The following is a 16,447-nucleotide window of genomic DNA, read 5'->3' on the forward strand; positions in this document are numbered from 1 at the left end:
CGTTACAGAGCCTAGCAGGTTAATCACTTGCTTATATAGAGAATATATATAATACCTTCTACTGGTGTGCTTATAACCATCTGTAAACACATACTACTTATGTTTGTAATATATATTAATAATTTACTAATCCTTTATAAGCCTTTTATAAATGAACCTTAATAGAAAGGTGTGACCAAAATCTGCAAGTTTTAAGAGCTGTTGGAATATGATCTGACATTTACATGATACAGAAATATCAGAGTACTAGAATATTTTAAATGGAACTAACATTTTTTTCTCATGAGTCTAACTTGTCTCTGTTAAGGAATGATTCCCTTCTAGCTTGATTTAAATTGCGTATCCATGTATCATTATACATTATCATAATCTCAAATAATTTCAGCGTGTACAAGATTGTTTTGTATTGTGTGTGATTTCACATGGTTTAAAATATTAATTGCATCCTTGGTATTTATAGAAGTTCCACAAGTTTTCTGGAATTGGTTCCTTGAAGTAGTTCCCACGAAATGAATGGCTAGTGGGTACCTGTTCTAAGGGAAAATGTACAATGCCAGGTTCACCAGAAGGATTTCTTGTGCTATTTCAGATTTTGGGGTTAGTTAAGGTTTTCTGCTTCTTAACCACTTCACTGCTGCCCAACGTACCAGGCCTGTGGATCAAGACACACAGGATGAGTTTCTCCACCGGTATGCAAGGGCAAGCACAAAGCACATTAACCCCTTGAGTTTTGTTTACACCCTCCAAACAGGGCAAGTGGGACTGAAGTGGTGCAAAAGTCTTGTCCCAGCCCTGCCAAATGTCATGTGTCTTGCATAACACTTATGCATTTCCCTCTGCGGTCACACTCTCCTACAGAGCCACTGGGATTGCGCGCAAAGCCGCGGGAGAGCAATGCATTCAAGGGACGTGCCACAGGCCCTTCAAAAGCCCGAGGTGGGAGAGTAGCAGCTCATATTGCCCAGAAAGGAGCAGGCCAAAGAGAGAGAGCTGCCCCCAGCTAGTGAAGGTTCCCCCTAACTGCTTCAGCCCAAATCCTATGACTCCCCTGCCTCGGCCCTGCCACTGCTTCTGCATTCCCCCTCGCATTGACCTGACGCCCCTACCCCCGAACCACCCAACCGCAGCTCCAGCCACTTTCATCTTCCCTGCTTCTGCCTGCCCAATCCTCAGACCCCCCACTATTACTGCCCCTCACCCTCCCTGCTCCTCTGACATTTTGGCACCACTCTCCAGTTACTCTGTTGCGGGCGCTCCCCCACCCCAAATGGCTCCTACCCCCATAGCCTTAAAATTCTAGTGTCCATCCCCCCCTAAGTCTATGGGGATGACCTCGTGGCCTTTCCATTCTCCCCTCTGCTGTTGTCTGGGAGTGATCGGCTGCTCCAGCTTCACTCCACAAGGGACTGCTCCTGGGGCCTGCTGCCCCCCCATCCATCAGGGAGCACATCCCCTTGTGCTGGGTGCGTAAATCAGCTCCTGCACTTAGCCAGCTAAGTGCTAAGCCTGGCCTTTTAAAGGCAGGGCTTGGGGAAGGCCTCCCCCACTCCCCAATAGGCTGGGAATTCCTTTTGGGGGAAGCCCAGATATGGGCAGGGGACAAGCCCTACCCCTGGGGGAGGAGTCTTGCCAGGGCTGTACTTTGCATGGCAAAAGCTGGGCCAGCTCTCAGCCCCCTGCACATAGCCGGAGGAATCCCTGTCTCCCACTTCTGCCAATTGGGAAGGGCTCAACCCTTCCTACCCACTCCACTGCCTACTGCCATTGCGCCCCCACCACCGTCAGCACCGCCCCAGGAACTGACCGGTTGGCACAGGGAGGCATTGCTTCCCCAAAGGATGTGCCACCAGCTGCAGTGTTCAAGGCAGCCTTGCCCCCATAAGATCAGCCCCACCCCCACCCCTTCAAGGACCACCTCCTCCCTCTTACCTCCTCTGCTTGCAACCTTGCTCTGTTCTAGAGCTGCTGCTCCACTTGGTCAGGGGGAAGGGAAGATTGCAGCACATTCGCAGCACCACTCAGCTCTGGCCCCGGGCTCGCTGGCCCCCAGGAGAGGCGCAGGCATAGCAGTAGCAGCATCAGGATGCACAAAGGTAGGGGACGCTCGTTGACTTTTGTGGGTCGGGGTGGGAAGCTGCAATTGACTTGGTGGAGGTGAGCGACATTATGCAGCGCCTTGTGACATGTCTGACTAGTGCAAAAACATCACCCTGTAGCTAGCCCCAGCTGAGAGATGGTGCAGGGTGGGTGGGTGGTCTCAGGAATGGCCTGCTTCCATGGCTAGAGGGAGAGCGACCTTGTGGGGGAGATTGGTGACCTTCTTTTCCTGGCAAGTAAAATCACACATGGAGCTGCACAAAAGATCTGAACAGGGCTGACTTTCACCCATGCAGCTGATTTGCCTCGCAGGAACTGCTACTACTCAATCACTTTAAAGAATGCTATCTTATCCCACTGTAATACTGACGCTGCAGGGGAGAGCAACAAAGGGGTGAAAACTAGGATACTGTCAAAAATAAAAGTCATATATAGTCTTAGCGTCCTTCCCTGTGTTACAAATAACAGCATGGATGATTAACACTGAATGACTTTTAAAATTCTAAATTGCTTTACACTATTTATGTAGTTTTTCCTTTTTGTGTTTCACTCAGTTGGAGCAATGAAACTACAGGTCTGTTGCAGTTCTGTTTTTAGTCAGTTTTATTTCCAGGGTCTCAGGCACTGCTACAAAGCTGTTGTTTCTGAGGGGGTTACAACACTGAAAAGGGAATATTTAAAGCCCGTAAATTCTTTCTTCTTTGCATTTTTAAAAGGGTGTAAGGAAAGTATTGTCATGTGCAGTGTAAAAACCATCATCTTATTTTTAAAAGAATAAGAACATAAATGTTGGGTGTAAACCAACTTGGCAGAGTCCTTTTGAAGTATATAGACTCATAGACTTAAAGGCCAGAAGGAACCATCATGATCATTTAGTCTGACCTGCGCATCACAGGCCACAGAACTTCACCCACCAACTCCTGCAATAGGTTCATAACCTCTGGCTCTGTTACTGATGTCCTCAAATCTTGATTTAAAGACTTCAAGTTATAGAGAATTCACCATTTATTCTAGTTCAAACCAGTAAGTGACCCATGCCGCTCACTGCAGAGGAAGGCAAAAAAAAAACAACAACAACAAAAACCCAGGGTCTCTACCAATCTGGCCTGGGGGGAAATTCCTTCCCAACCCCCAAATATGGTGATCACTTAGACCCTGAGCATGTGTGCGAGACCCACCAGCCAGCCACCCAGGAAAGAATTCTCTGTAGTAAGAGCTTCTCCATCTCCAGCTTTGGAGATATTTGCTAATAGCAGTTGCGGAACAGGCCATTATACTATCCCCTCCAGAAACTTATCAAGCTTAGTCTTTAAACAAGTTAGTTTTTTGCCTCCACTGCTCCCCTTGAAAGGCTGTTCCAGAACTTCACTCCTCTGATGGTTAGAAACATTCATCTAATTTCAAGTCTAAACTTGGCCAATTTATATCCATTTGTTCTTGTGCCAACATTGGCCCTTAACTTAAATAACTCCTCTACCTCCCTCGTGTTTATCCCTCTGATGTGTTTATACAGAGCAATCATATCTCCCCTCAGCCTTTGTTTTATTAGGCTAAACAAGCCAAGCTCCTTAAATCTCTCATAAGGCAAGTTCTCCATTCCTCTGATCATTCTAGTAGCCCTTCTCTGCACCTGTTCCAGTTTGAATTCATCTTTTTAAACATGAGCAACCAGAATTGCACACAGTATTCCAGATGAGGTCTCACCAGTGCCTTGTATAATAGTAATAATACTTCCATATCTCTACTGGAAATACCTCATCCACTGCATCCTAGGATAGCATTAGTCTTTTGCACAGCCGCATTACTTTGGTGGTTCAGCCTGTGATCAATCAATACACCCCGGTCTTTCATAGAATCATAGAAGATTAGGGTTGGAAGGGACCTCAGGAGGTCATCTAGTCCAACCCCCTGCTCAAAGCAGCACCAACCCCAACTAAATCATCCCAGCCAGGGCTTTGTCAAGCCACACCTTAAAAACCTCTAAGGATGGAGATTCCACCATCTCCCTAAGTAACACATTCCAGTGCTTCACCACCCTCCTTGTGAAAAGGTTTTCCTAATATCCAACCTAGACCTCCCCACTGCAACTTGAGACCATTGCTCCTTGTTCTGTCATCTGCCATCACTGAGAACAGCTTAGCTCCATCCTTTTGGCACCCCCCTTCCGATAGTTGAAGGCCACTGTCAAATCCCCACTCACTCTTCTCTTCTGCAGACTAAACAAGCCTGGTTCCCGCAGCCTTGCCTCATAAGTCATTTGCTCCAGCCTAACCTTTTTTGTTGCCCTCCGCTGGACTCTTTCCAATTTGTCCACATCCTTTCTGTAGTGGGGGGCCCAAAACTGGACATAGTACTTCAAATGTGGCCTCACCAATGCCGAATAGAGGGAATAAACACTTCCCTTAATCTGCTGGCAATGCTCCTACTAATGCAGCCCAATATGCCATTAGCCTTCTTGGCAATATGGGCACACTGACTCATATCCAGTTTCTTGTCCACTGTAATCCCCAGGTGCTTTTCTGCAGAACTGCTGCCTAGCCAGTGGGTCTCCAGTCTGTAGCAGTGCATGGGATTCTACCATCCTAAGTGCAGGACTCTCTACTTTTCCTTGTTGAACCTCATCAGATTTTTTTGGCCCAATCCTCCAATTTGTCTAGGTCTGTCCATATCCTACCCCTACCCTCCAGCATAGCAACTATTCCCCGCAGCTTAATGTCATCTGCAAACTTGCTGAGGGTGCAATAAATTCCATGCTCCAGATCATTAATGAAGATGTTGAACAAAACCAACCTCTGGGGCACTTTGCTTGTTACCGGCTGGCAACTAGACAATGAGCCGTTGATTACTACCCATTAAGCCCGATGACTTAGCCAGCTTTTCTATCCACCTTATAGTCCATTCATCCAACCCATACTTCTTTAACTTGCTAGCAAGAATACTGTGGGAGACCATATCAAAAGCTTTGCTAAACTCAAGATATATCATGTCCATCACTTTCCCTACATCCACAGAGCCAGTCATCTCATCATAGAACCCAATCAGGTTGGTGAGGCATGACTTGATCTTGGTGAATCCATTCTGACTGTTCCTGATCACCTGCCTCTGTTCCAAGTGCCTCAAAATGGATTCCTTTCTTGATATATATCTAAATGATTAAAGAAGTATACATCAAAATAAAACACACCTTTTATTTTATTTTCTCTCAGCTTTCAAAGCAGTTGCAAACCAGTTCAAACACAAGACATTGGGTTAATGTAAGAATTGCTGAGTGAAATTCTGCAGCCTGTGTTATTCAGATGATGACAATGGCCTTTATGGTCATAAAATTTATGAAAAAATTCTAGTAGTCATAGGTCTTGCAGTTACATCATAACTGATTCAAATGACTGCTAATGATTCAGTCTTATCTGTGATGAACAGCAACTATCAAGCAAATGATTGTGGTTTCTGTTAAACATCTATTGATATCTTTATTGCCATCACATTATTAATGAAGTTAAATTGGCTGCTAAGATGTCCTTAGACTTACAATACATGACAAAGGGACCAGTCCGGCTCCCATTGAATTCCAGGACAAAACCAATGTTGGCTTCAATGGGGGCATGACTGGGCCTTCGGCATTTCATTACTCTGCAGGATATAAGAAAGATGCACTCTCCAGTACTTTTGGAGAGCTGCCTGTAATACATTTTTACTGTGTCTGGCGGGTTTGCATTTCTCTGTAGGCGGGAAGACAACCTTTTTCTCTTTAACACAAAAGGATGACTGACTGACAAACAAATTTGATATATTTTATTCCTCCCCTCTATAATTCCTCAAAAATGAACAAACTCTTGTTGTACATTATTAGTTAGGACAAAATGTTATCATAGAGTTTGTGCTCTCCGTTCACATTAAAGCAGGACCCTAGGGTTTTTTTTTTTAGAAACATAGCCACCTGAGCCTCAGTTTCCCTATCTGTAAAATGTGGATAATGATACTGCCCTCCCTTATAAAATACTTTGAGAGGTACTGATGAAAAGTGCCATATAAGATCTAGGTGTTATATACTATGCAAAATCTCAAATATCTCTCACTACCGTTTGCTTAGTTTAGCCTTTAGTGATGCCTGAGAATATGCAATAAAGAAGTGAAACTTACTCATCCTCACCCAAAGCAAGACTCTGCATAGCCCTCAATTTGGATGGAAGATTAGCGCCAGAATTGTTATTTTACATTGTTTCCCAAGCATTCAGCAGGTTATGCCTCCTTCTGGCATGTTATTAGAGTCTTTCGTCACCAAAGACAAGATTCTTTTTTAAATCTAAAGTTAGGCTTCTAAATCCATGCAGCTCAAAAAGGCACCAAGTGGCCCTGAGTTATAACCTTCATATTTGGCCCACATGATGTAGCAAAATATTCACCCTTCCTGTAATGAGGTGTTCTAGTGCAGACCTTGAGAAAAGCAAGGGTGATATGACAAATAGTTTATGCTATCCTTGCAAATATTAGGCAAAACGCCCCATTTGTGGGGTGGAACCTCCAAAGGGCAGAATCTGGTCCTAGATACATCCTCTCTGGTGTTTACAACTTCTGTTTAGCAAAAAATTGATATTTGAAAGTAAGAACTTTGGACAAAGGACAGAGAAAAGAGATTCAGATTGGTGCAAGACAATTTTGTAATTTATGAACCAATCTATAATAAGGAAATCTTAAAACATTTCCTTCATTCATTGATGTTATATTTTAATGCAGTCTTTCTACTTCCAAAAGCACAAAAAGTACTGCAGGAGTCATAAAAGAATTCTGTTCACATTGTTCTGCTACTGTCTTAGTCCTCTTCTTTATATACATATAAAATGAACATAAGAAAAGCTACCATTCATACCTTTCACGAACAAGAGTTTTTTATTCTATGCTTGCCCTTTGTGTTAAAGTTACCAAGGCACATTGGTTAATCATTGGAACGATCAGGAGGTCTGAGGGATGCCTAAATCCAGTCCTGAGCATGTCTAAATCGATGTCTTTGTTCATTTCACAAAACCAAACAAGAGTAGTTTGTGTGAGGATTAGATATCTGCAATTCAATCCAGATGACTGCTTTATTATGGAAAAAACATCCCACTGCACCGCCTCCCAGAAAGATAGTCACCATGGAAAGAAGTATTACAGGCTTCTGTTCATAGCTGGTGAAGCTGCAAACTTAAAAGAAGAGTTAGAGGAAGACACACAGCTTCTAAAGAACCAGGCTTAAAAGTGTGTGAATGCAATGTGCTTTTGTGGAAATTTAAAAGATTAGTGAAGAATTAAATGTTCAGCTTTCTTTACTGTTCAGCACAACTTCAAAGCTGTCAGATGATAGTAAGATAAATATTTTCCATTTTCAATACAGGATCGGGAAAGATTAAATTGTTTTTTTAAAAAAGACCCTCGGAAAATGCATCCATGATCTACAGATGTGCCAAACATCCCTTTTTGGCCATCTAAAAGAATTTCCATCATATTGTCTGAGCACATGGACTGGCAGTACACAACATTAATGAACAAACCCTACCATGGACAAAAATCCAGCTCAAAGCCTTCCTCTGGAAAATATCAAGGAACACAGCAGTCTCCGAAAGATGCCATATTGGCTTTGTCCCTACTTTCTCAATAACCTTTTCAAAAAAGGTTGGTTAGCAACAGCACTAGTTGGTGAGATTGTCAGCTTAATCTTGAGTGAAGGCCTAACCAAAGGCACCTAGACCTCCAAAGGAAAGAGCTGACAATCTCCAAAACCAGGAGCCCCATACCTCACAACAGATTTTATCAGCCCAGAAGGCTGTGGGTCCAGTTTGCAGGTCAAAAACTGTACTTCTCCCAGCTCATCTACAGATTTAATGAACCAGACCGGTGAAAACTAAGGCCATGTCTGCATTACAGCTTATATCGGCATAAGTCATGTCGCTCAGGGGTGTGAATAAACCACCCTCCTGGGCGACATAAGTCACACCGACATAAAGCACTCATGCGCTATGTCGGCGGGAGAGCTTTCACCGACATAGCTTCTGCTGTTCATAGAGGTGGTTTTAGTATATTTTCACCAGACGCACGGCAGCAGCACAACAAGCAGTGTAGTACGTGTAGACATGTCCTTAATAAGAAAAGACATTAGGTGAGCTTCCGTGCTGCACCTCTGGGGTGACTTTATGACACCTTTGTGCCCTCTCAGTCCTACACTCCTCTGCAGAACTGAGGCCATGTCTACACTACAGAGTTTTGTCAACACAAGTTATGCTGGCATACAGCCACTGCTGTAATTAAACTGCTGTTGCATGCCCTCACTATGGCCTTGTCTACACTGAAGTGTTGTTGACGCAAGTTACAGTGATGATCAAAAAGCACTATCATTATAATGCTTGTGCCTGGCCACACAGCTCTCATTGTGTCGACGAAGCGCGTCCACAGTTGGTGCTCTAGCATCGTCAGTGAGAGCAGTGCATTGTGGGCAGCTATCCCACTGTGCAATCCACCACCTTGTGCCACTAGGAGTTCTGGGAAGGTGGAGAGGATGCAGTGCATCATGGGTGCGGGCTCAACGTCCCATGATGCAGTGATTACTGTTCCCTCATTCCATGGGTTTCCGACTGTGTTTCGTGGCATTTTCCAATGGCTCCAGTTTCCTGTATGCCTGCCATCTCTATCTGAAAGGATGGATCCTGCACTGCTCTCCACTCTTGTTGTCAGTGTTCTGAACACATCTCGGCTGGTCATGCAGCATATCATGAGCTCCCAATCGGAATAGCAATCCGAGGCACCTGACCTGCTGTGTGCCATACAAACGAACAATGCCAGATTACTGTTTGCATTCATGGAGCATCTGCACACAGTGCACCGCTACTTTCAGGCATGTGAACCAAGCACTGAGTGGTGGGATCGCATCGTTATGCAGGTCTGGGATGATGAGCAGTGGTTGCAGAACTTCTAAATGCGCAAAGCCACCTTCATGGAACTCTGTGCAGAGTTTGCCCCTGCCCTGTGGCGCAAGGACACCAGAATGAGAGCTGCCCTCTCAGTGAAGAAGCATGTGGTGATTGCCGTGTGGAAGCTGACAACTCCAGACTGCTGCCGGTTGGTCGCTAATCAGTTTGGAGTCAGGAAGTGCACCATTGGAGTTGTGTTATCACAAGTGTGTAGCGCCATCAATCACATTCTGCTACGAAGGAGTGTGAGTCTTGGAAAAGTGTGTGAAATAGCGGATGGCTACGCAGCGATAGGATGCCCTAACTGTAGCGGGGCAATAGATAGCACACATATCCCAATTTTGGCCCCGGACCATCTTGCGACAGAGTACATCAATTTAAAGGGTACTTCTTTATGCTACTGCAGGTGTTTGTGGATCATCGTGGGTGTTTCACTGACATCAACGCAGGTTAGTCAAGGAAGGTGCATGAAGCATGCATATTCAGGAACACTGGCCTGTACAGAAAGCTCCAAGCAGGGACTTTCTTTCCAGACCAAAAGATTCTAATGGGGGATGTTGAAATGCCCATAGTGATCCTGGGGGACCCAGCCTACACATTAATGACATGGCTCATGAAGCTTTATATGGGCAAACTGGATAGCAACAAGGAGCGCTTCAATAACAGGCTGAGCAGGTGCCGAATGACCCTTGAATGTGTGTTTGGCAGATTAAAAGCTCACTGGCAATGCCTTTATGGCAAGTTAGACCTAAATGAGGAAAATATTCCATGGTTATAGCTGCCTGCTGTGTACTTCATAATATTTGTGAAGCTAAGGGTGAAAATATTCCCCCTGTGTGGAGCACAGGGATGGATTGCCTTGCCACTGACTATGAACAACCAGATGATAGGGCTATTACAGGGACACAAAAAGGGACCATTTGAATCAAGGAGGCCTTGAGGAACTATTTTAACAGTGAGCACCAATACCGTGTTAGCAGTACTGCACCATGCCATGACTGCTATCCAGCTTGCGCTGTGTATCAGTGTGTGCTACTACCACCATGTACAAGAGACAAATAAAGATTGCTTATTCTGCACAGAGTGTGTCTTTATTAAATAACAATTATTCACAACACACATGAAAAGCGGGGCTGGAGGGAAGAAAGCAGTGAGGGGCCGTGTGAGTTATGAGAGCTGTGTATGTCCAGATATTGTTCTCAAAGCTGTCTGAAGGGGTGGAGTGAACGGGACACTGAGACAGGCTGGAGTTTGGTAGGAATGTGTGGGGGGACTTAGTTTGGGGAAAGCATGGAAAGAAATTCTGTATTGGTTGCAAGAGGGGACAAGTACATATGAATTCAATCTACAGCATTATTAGTGACTTTAGCGGCTCCATTTGCTCGCCATGGCTTTTATCATGTGCTTGTGACCACCTATCACTCGCTCCTGGTTTTCCTTCCTTTCCTGCCTATCAGTCTTCTGATTTTCAGACACAGTGTGTCTCCACGTCCTTTTTTATTTTTTTTCCACCTCAGAAGATTTGAGGAGTTCTCAGAACATCTCCTCTTTGCTTCTCTGTGGTCGTTTTCTTAACAGGCACTCAGCTGGTGTGGACGGGTTTCCCCTCAAGGGCATATCTGTAGAAGCACAATAAACAATGAACAGAAGCGTCATTGAGAGTGCAATAACAGCGTTGATGCATTACTGTAAAATACACCTTTCTCACTGTCCCCCGGCTAGTGCACAGCTCAACGATTGCCCAGGGCATGGTGAGTTGTGCCCGGGGAAAGGAGCACTCTAGTTGGGGAAAAGGTTCTGGGTGGTTGTTTGGAGTATTGATTCAGGTAGATAGGGACAAAATTTCAAATTGTGCCAATGCCACCATTTTCCATAGGCAGGGGTCGATATCTCACTCCTGAGAGTAAGTGGAGATGCTAGGGTGCCTCTCGTCCATGCAAGCAGCTTCGAACCGGATCCCTATGCTGCTCACCTGTGTGCCTCTTTGTTCCCTGCACAAGTGAGTGCTGATTGGCACGGGAAAGTTTCCTACAATGGGGGCTGAAACAAAGCAGCTCTGCCAAAGAATCTCCGGCAGAGGATTGGTAAGTACAGCCAGGAAAGTTTCCTAGAGATCTTTGGAGGATGCCTGTGAAATCTCAGTGTGCATTAACACACTTTTCTGCAGCACTGCCAAGCTGAACGGGGAATGGGACGCAAATGCAAACACAGGTACTCATGTGCATTTCTATCCCTTCAACCAGCTGTATAATGCAACAAAGCAAAGGACAGCTGTACCTCATGTAACCAAGTGGCATCAGCTCAAAAAAAATCACTTACCCAAGCTCCCCTCTCCTGCATCCTGCACACCAGAGCTGGAGGGCTGGGACTGGCTCAAACCCTCCTGGGTTGAGAAGAGGTCCTGGCTCCCCATGTCAGCAAATAACCCGCTCCTCTTACTCCGCATTGTCCTCCAACTCAACAGCCTCGTTCATGATTTTTTCATCAGTGTTGAGTCCAGTGTCCGCTGTCTCCAGGCCTGTGGAGGTATCCACGGGTCTCTTGGCAGTGGAGGTGGGGTCGCCGCTGAGGATAACTTCCAGCTTCTTATAAAAGCAGCAGGTCTTTGCCTCTGCAGCAGAGTGACGGTTTGACTGCCTAGCCTTTTGGTACCCCTGCTGCAGCTCCTTGATTTTCACACAGCAGTGCAGCATGTCCCATTCATAGACCTTTCCCCCATTAAACGAGAAATCTGACCACAGGTATCATAGTGCCTTCGGTTGGAGCAGAGCTGGCTGCACAGCCTCCTCTCTCCAAATGCCAATCAGATCCAGAAGTGCCAGTGTGCTCCAAGCGGGAGAGCGATTGGTGTGTGGAGCCACTATGGTCACCAAGTAGGAAGTGGAATTTCAAAAATTCCCGGGACTTCAAAAGGGGAGGGGTGGATGGCTGCAGGACAGCGGAGTTCAAACTGATGGCCAGAGCAGTCAGGATGGGCATTGTGGGACACTTTCTGGAGGTCATTTACTGTGATATAACCAAGTGCAATGTCTACACTGATGCTTTGTCACTAAAAGCGTGGCGCAAAAAGCTCTACGCCTCTCAGCAAGGGGGTTTATCTTGTTGCAAAATCAGGGGAGCTCAATCAGCCGGGGAGGGGGAGGCAGGGTAGAGGTGGGGAGCTAATTGCAGTGTCTACACCACCACTGTTTTGCCACAAAAAGCTGTCTTTGGTCGACAAAAGTCTGTAGTGTAGACTAGGTCTATGCGCCACACTACCAGCTCTTGCACTGACACCGGGAGCGGTGCACTGTGGGTAGCTATCCCAGTGTGCAACTGCAGGCAGGGTGCGCTGGAAGGGTTTGCAATGCCTCACGGGGCAGGCACAGCATCACATGATGAAGGTTTCTGAAGCCCATTGTTCCATGGGCGTCCTACTAGACGGACAGCCGCTTTTCAACTGCCCTGTCCGCCAAGCTGACGCTGCTGAACTCGAACACAAGAAGCCCACAGAAGTGTGTGTGTGTTTGTGTGTGTGTGTGTGTGTTGTGTGTGTTGGGGGGGGTCAAGAGTGTGTGACAGGGAGAGAGACAGAGAGGGAGAGCGTGTGTGTGTGTTGGGGGACAGTGAGTGTGTCCACACGCTGTCTCTTTAAATTCAGACAGCAGCCAGAAGCAATCAATCCTGAGGCAGAAGCTGGTGCACAGACAGTGGGTGTCCCCCCTGTCCCATCCCCCCAGCTCAGCAACGACCTGAACACCAGCCGGGGGGGAAGGACACCCCAACATCAGCCCCTGCCTCCCTCCCTGGCTCTGCACAGCACATCAAGAATCTCTCCCCCCTCCTCCTCTAGCAGCAGCTTGTGCTCCCTGCCTGTCTGCCATAGGAGAGCAGGATTGATTCCCTCAGGTTCTCCCACAGACCCAGGAGAATGATCCACCCTCTCCCCTGTAGTCCAGGCTGAATTGCATTTGCTGCTGGAGCAGGCATGCTTCGCTGGGCAGTAGCTGTGTGCGCGCCTCACGCTGAGCAATTGCAAAACTTCCTGGGGCTTTGAAGGGAGGGGCGCAGGCCTGTGTGGCTGGGGTGCAGGGCAGTGCACCAGAGAATCAAAACAGTGAGCAGAGCAGTCAGGGTGGGCACTGTGGGATAGCTCCTGGAGCCCAGTTACGGCACACAGCGTCACAGTGATGCTTTTTTTGCTCTAACTTTGCCACAAAAAGCTTATGCCTCTCATTGAGGTGGTGTTATTTTTGTCACCAAAGCTGGGGAGTTTGGTCACCGGGGGGGGGAGGGGGGCAAGCGTTGTAGTGTGTACACCCTACACCACCAGTGGTTTCTTGCCAAAAGTTGATTTTTGTCCACAAAACTCTCGTGTAGACCAGCCCTTAGATCTGATCCAAGTTATGGCAGACACTTGAGTACTAGGCCTGGGGCTCCAGAGATTCCAGGCAGTGCCACACACATGCCATCCCTTCTATCCACAGCCCCAACCTCAGCATGCCCCCTATGCCAGGGCTTCTAAGTGGGTCATGTATGGCTATTTTCTGCAGTGACTGCATTGTGGGAATTTTCTCCCAGCCAGAACTGAGTTTTTAGGGCCCCTTTACACCATCACAGCCCTTGTACTCAGTGTAATAGAGGCATAGTGTGGGTGAGAATCTCACCCATTGTATTTCTTCTTTCTCTCTCTCACCACCCTCTCAAAAGGCTCCGCTACCACTGAAGTATCCCTTTGGTCTGGATCCAGTCGCTATTGTCCTCAAAGAAGATGGAATACTCTTTGCAGCAAGAAATATTCAGCTGTCTGAGCAAAGGCAGCCAACATTTTCCAAGCTGTCCATCACCTGTAACAGTTTCACTGGCTGGGATGTCAGAAGCATTATGGTGAAGGAGAAAACTTTCTTCGCCTCCTGTACAGCCCTGGTGTAAAACCTCAAAAAGTCATTGTGTTATGATCATCTGGAGCTGGAATACAGAGCACAGAATGCAGAATATGATTGAAACCTTTTCACAATTGGCCCTGGGCTTGGGGAAAGCTTGTGATATCTGTGCAGTGACTTTATATTGCCAGAAGAGACTTTCTGTTTTTAAATACTTCCCGTGAAATATTATTTGACTCAAGATTTGACTTCAGAGCGACACGGATATGGACGTGCCTATATTAAAGAAACATACACGCTCACATCTTCGTATTTCTTCTTTATTTTTCTAAACCTGACTAAATGAAGATCCGGGAGTGGGAGCTGACAGTGACCTCTGTATTTGGGTGGCTCTGCTCTCTCTCCATTACAAAATATTCTTGTGACTTTTTCTGTGAGAAGCCCTCACACCTCCATTGTTTGCAGCAGGCCTTTGATATTGGGCAGGAGAAATCCCCTCGGGCTGGAGAAATACCTTTTCTTTGTCCAATGAAAAATCCATTCAGGTTTGGGTGCATGTTTAAATCATCATTGTTACCCTTCTTTCACTTTCAGTGGACAGGAAATCTTTGGCAATCTGCCCAGCTCATTGCCGATTCCAAGGCTGGGTTCATGCTGCTGCCATAGCCGCAGCAGATAGAGCTCTGAGAACGCCTGTGAGTGAGCTACCCCAAGCAGTTCTTGAAGGAGGGGGGGTGGAAACAGCAAGCTAGCTTTCCCTCCAGAATCCCTCCCCCAGTAGCATTGCCACCACATGGGACAGGAGCTCCCCCAACCAGCGCCTGATTAACCTTTTGTGGACCACCATGAGGGCACTTGGGCATGTCGTAGGGAAATGGGAAGGGTCTGTCCCTGGAGCAAAGGGCCGGCTGGGGACAATGGGGCATGGTGCACTGGAGGCGGCCCCATTCTGCCCAACCCAGCAGCAAGACACTGTTAGCAAACTGACAGCCGCAAGACGCACACTGGCCAGCCCAGTCAGCATACCCCGTCACAGAATCATAGCAGATTAGGGTTGGAAGGGACCTCAGGAAGTCATCTAGTCCAACTCCCTGCTCAAAGCAGGACCAACCCCAACTAAATCATCCCAGCCAGGGCTTTGTCAAGCCACACCTTACAGACCTCTAAGGATGGAGATTCCTCCACCTCCCTAGGTAACCCATTCCAGTTTTTCCTAATATCCAACTTAGACCTCCCTCACTGCAACGTAAGACCATTGCTCCTTGTTCTGTCATCTGCCACCACTGAGAACAGCCTAGGTCCATCCCCTTTGTAACCCTTCTTCAGCTAGTTGAAGGCTGTTATCAAATCCCCCCTCACTCTTCTCTTCTGCAGACTACACAAACCAGTTCCGTCTGCCTCTCCTCATAAGTCATGTGCCCTAGTCTGCTAATCATTTTTGTTGCCCTCTGCTGGTTTGTCCACATCCTTTCTGTAGTGGGGGGCACAAAACTGGACACAATACTGCAAATGTGGCCTCACCAATGCTGAATAGAGGGGAATAATCACTTCCCTCAATCTGCTGGCAATGCTCCTCCTAATGCAGCCCAATATGCCATTAGCCTTCTTGCAGGTCTCTGCACTTGTCCTTGTTCAACCTCATCAGATTTCTTTTGGCCCAATCCTCCAATTTGTCTAGGTCACGCGGAATCCTATCCCTAACCTCCAGTGTATGTACCACTCTCTCCAGCTTAGTGTCATCTGTGAACTTGCTGAGGGTGCACTCCACCCATCATCCAGATCATTAATGACGATGTCGAAGAAAACCAGCCCTTGGGGCACTCCGTTTGGTACCGGCTGCCAACTAGACATCGAGGCGTTGATCACTACTCGTTGAACTCGACGGTCTAGTCAGCTGTCTATCCACGTTATAGTCCATTCATCCAACCATACTTCTTTAGCTTGCTGGCAAGAATACTGTGGCAAACTGTATGAAAAGCTTTGCTAAAGTCAAAGATTATCATGTCCACCGTCCCCACATCCACAGATTCAGTCATCTCATCATAGAAGGCAATCATGATTGTCTTGGGAGCCGGCCCGTGCTGCCCCACACTGTCCCCCCACCAGAGCTCCCCCAACCCCATATTCCCAGTGCCCCACCGCCCACAGACTCCTATGCCCAGTGCCCCACCACAGCTCCACCACCACAGCTGCACAGTGCCCCACACAAACCCCCCACTGCCCATCACCACAACACAAACAGACCTCCCCCAGCTGCCACTGCCCACCACCACCCCATAGACTGCCCTATGCCCAGCACCTCAAAACACACAAGCCTCCCTCACTACTTAGCACCCCCCCAGAGACCCACTCCCCCACACCTTGCCACCCGGTCGCACTCACCGACCCTGCTGGGAGGTGACCATGTCCGCCAGGCTGTGCCGGCAGTGCAGCGTGGGCCAGTCCCGGGATGGGGATTACTCCGGCCCCAATCAGCCAGGCCAGAGCAGTAGCAGGGCCTGGCTATGCTGGGCTCCCTCAGGACCCACTTGCCTGGTGGGGCTCAGC

This window comes from Emydura macquarii, unplaced genomic scaffold, assembly GCF_026122565.2.
Source record: "Emydura macquarii macquarii isolate MOO-44397 ecotype Brisbane River unplaced genomic scaffold, CSIRO-AGI_Emac_v2 contig_318, whole genome shotgun sequence".
Classification (NCBI taxonomy): Eukaryota; Metazoa; Chordata; order Testudines; family Chelidae; genus Emydura; species Emydura macquarii.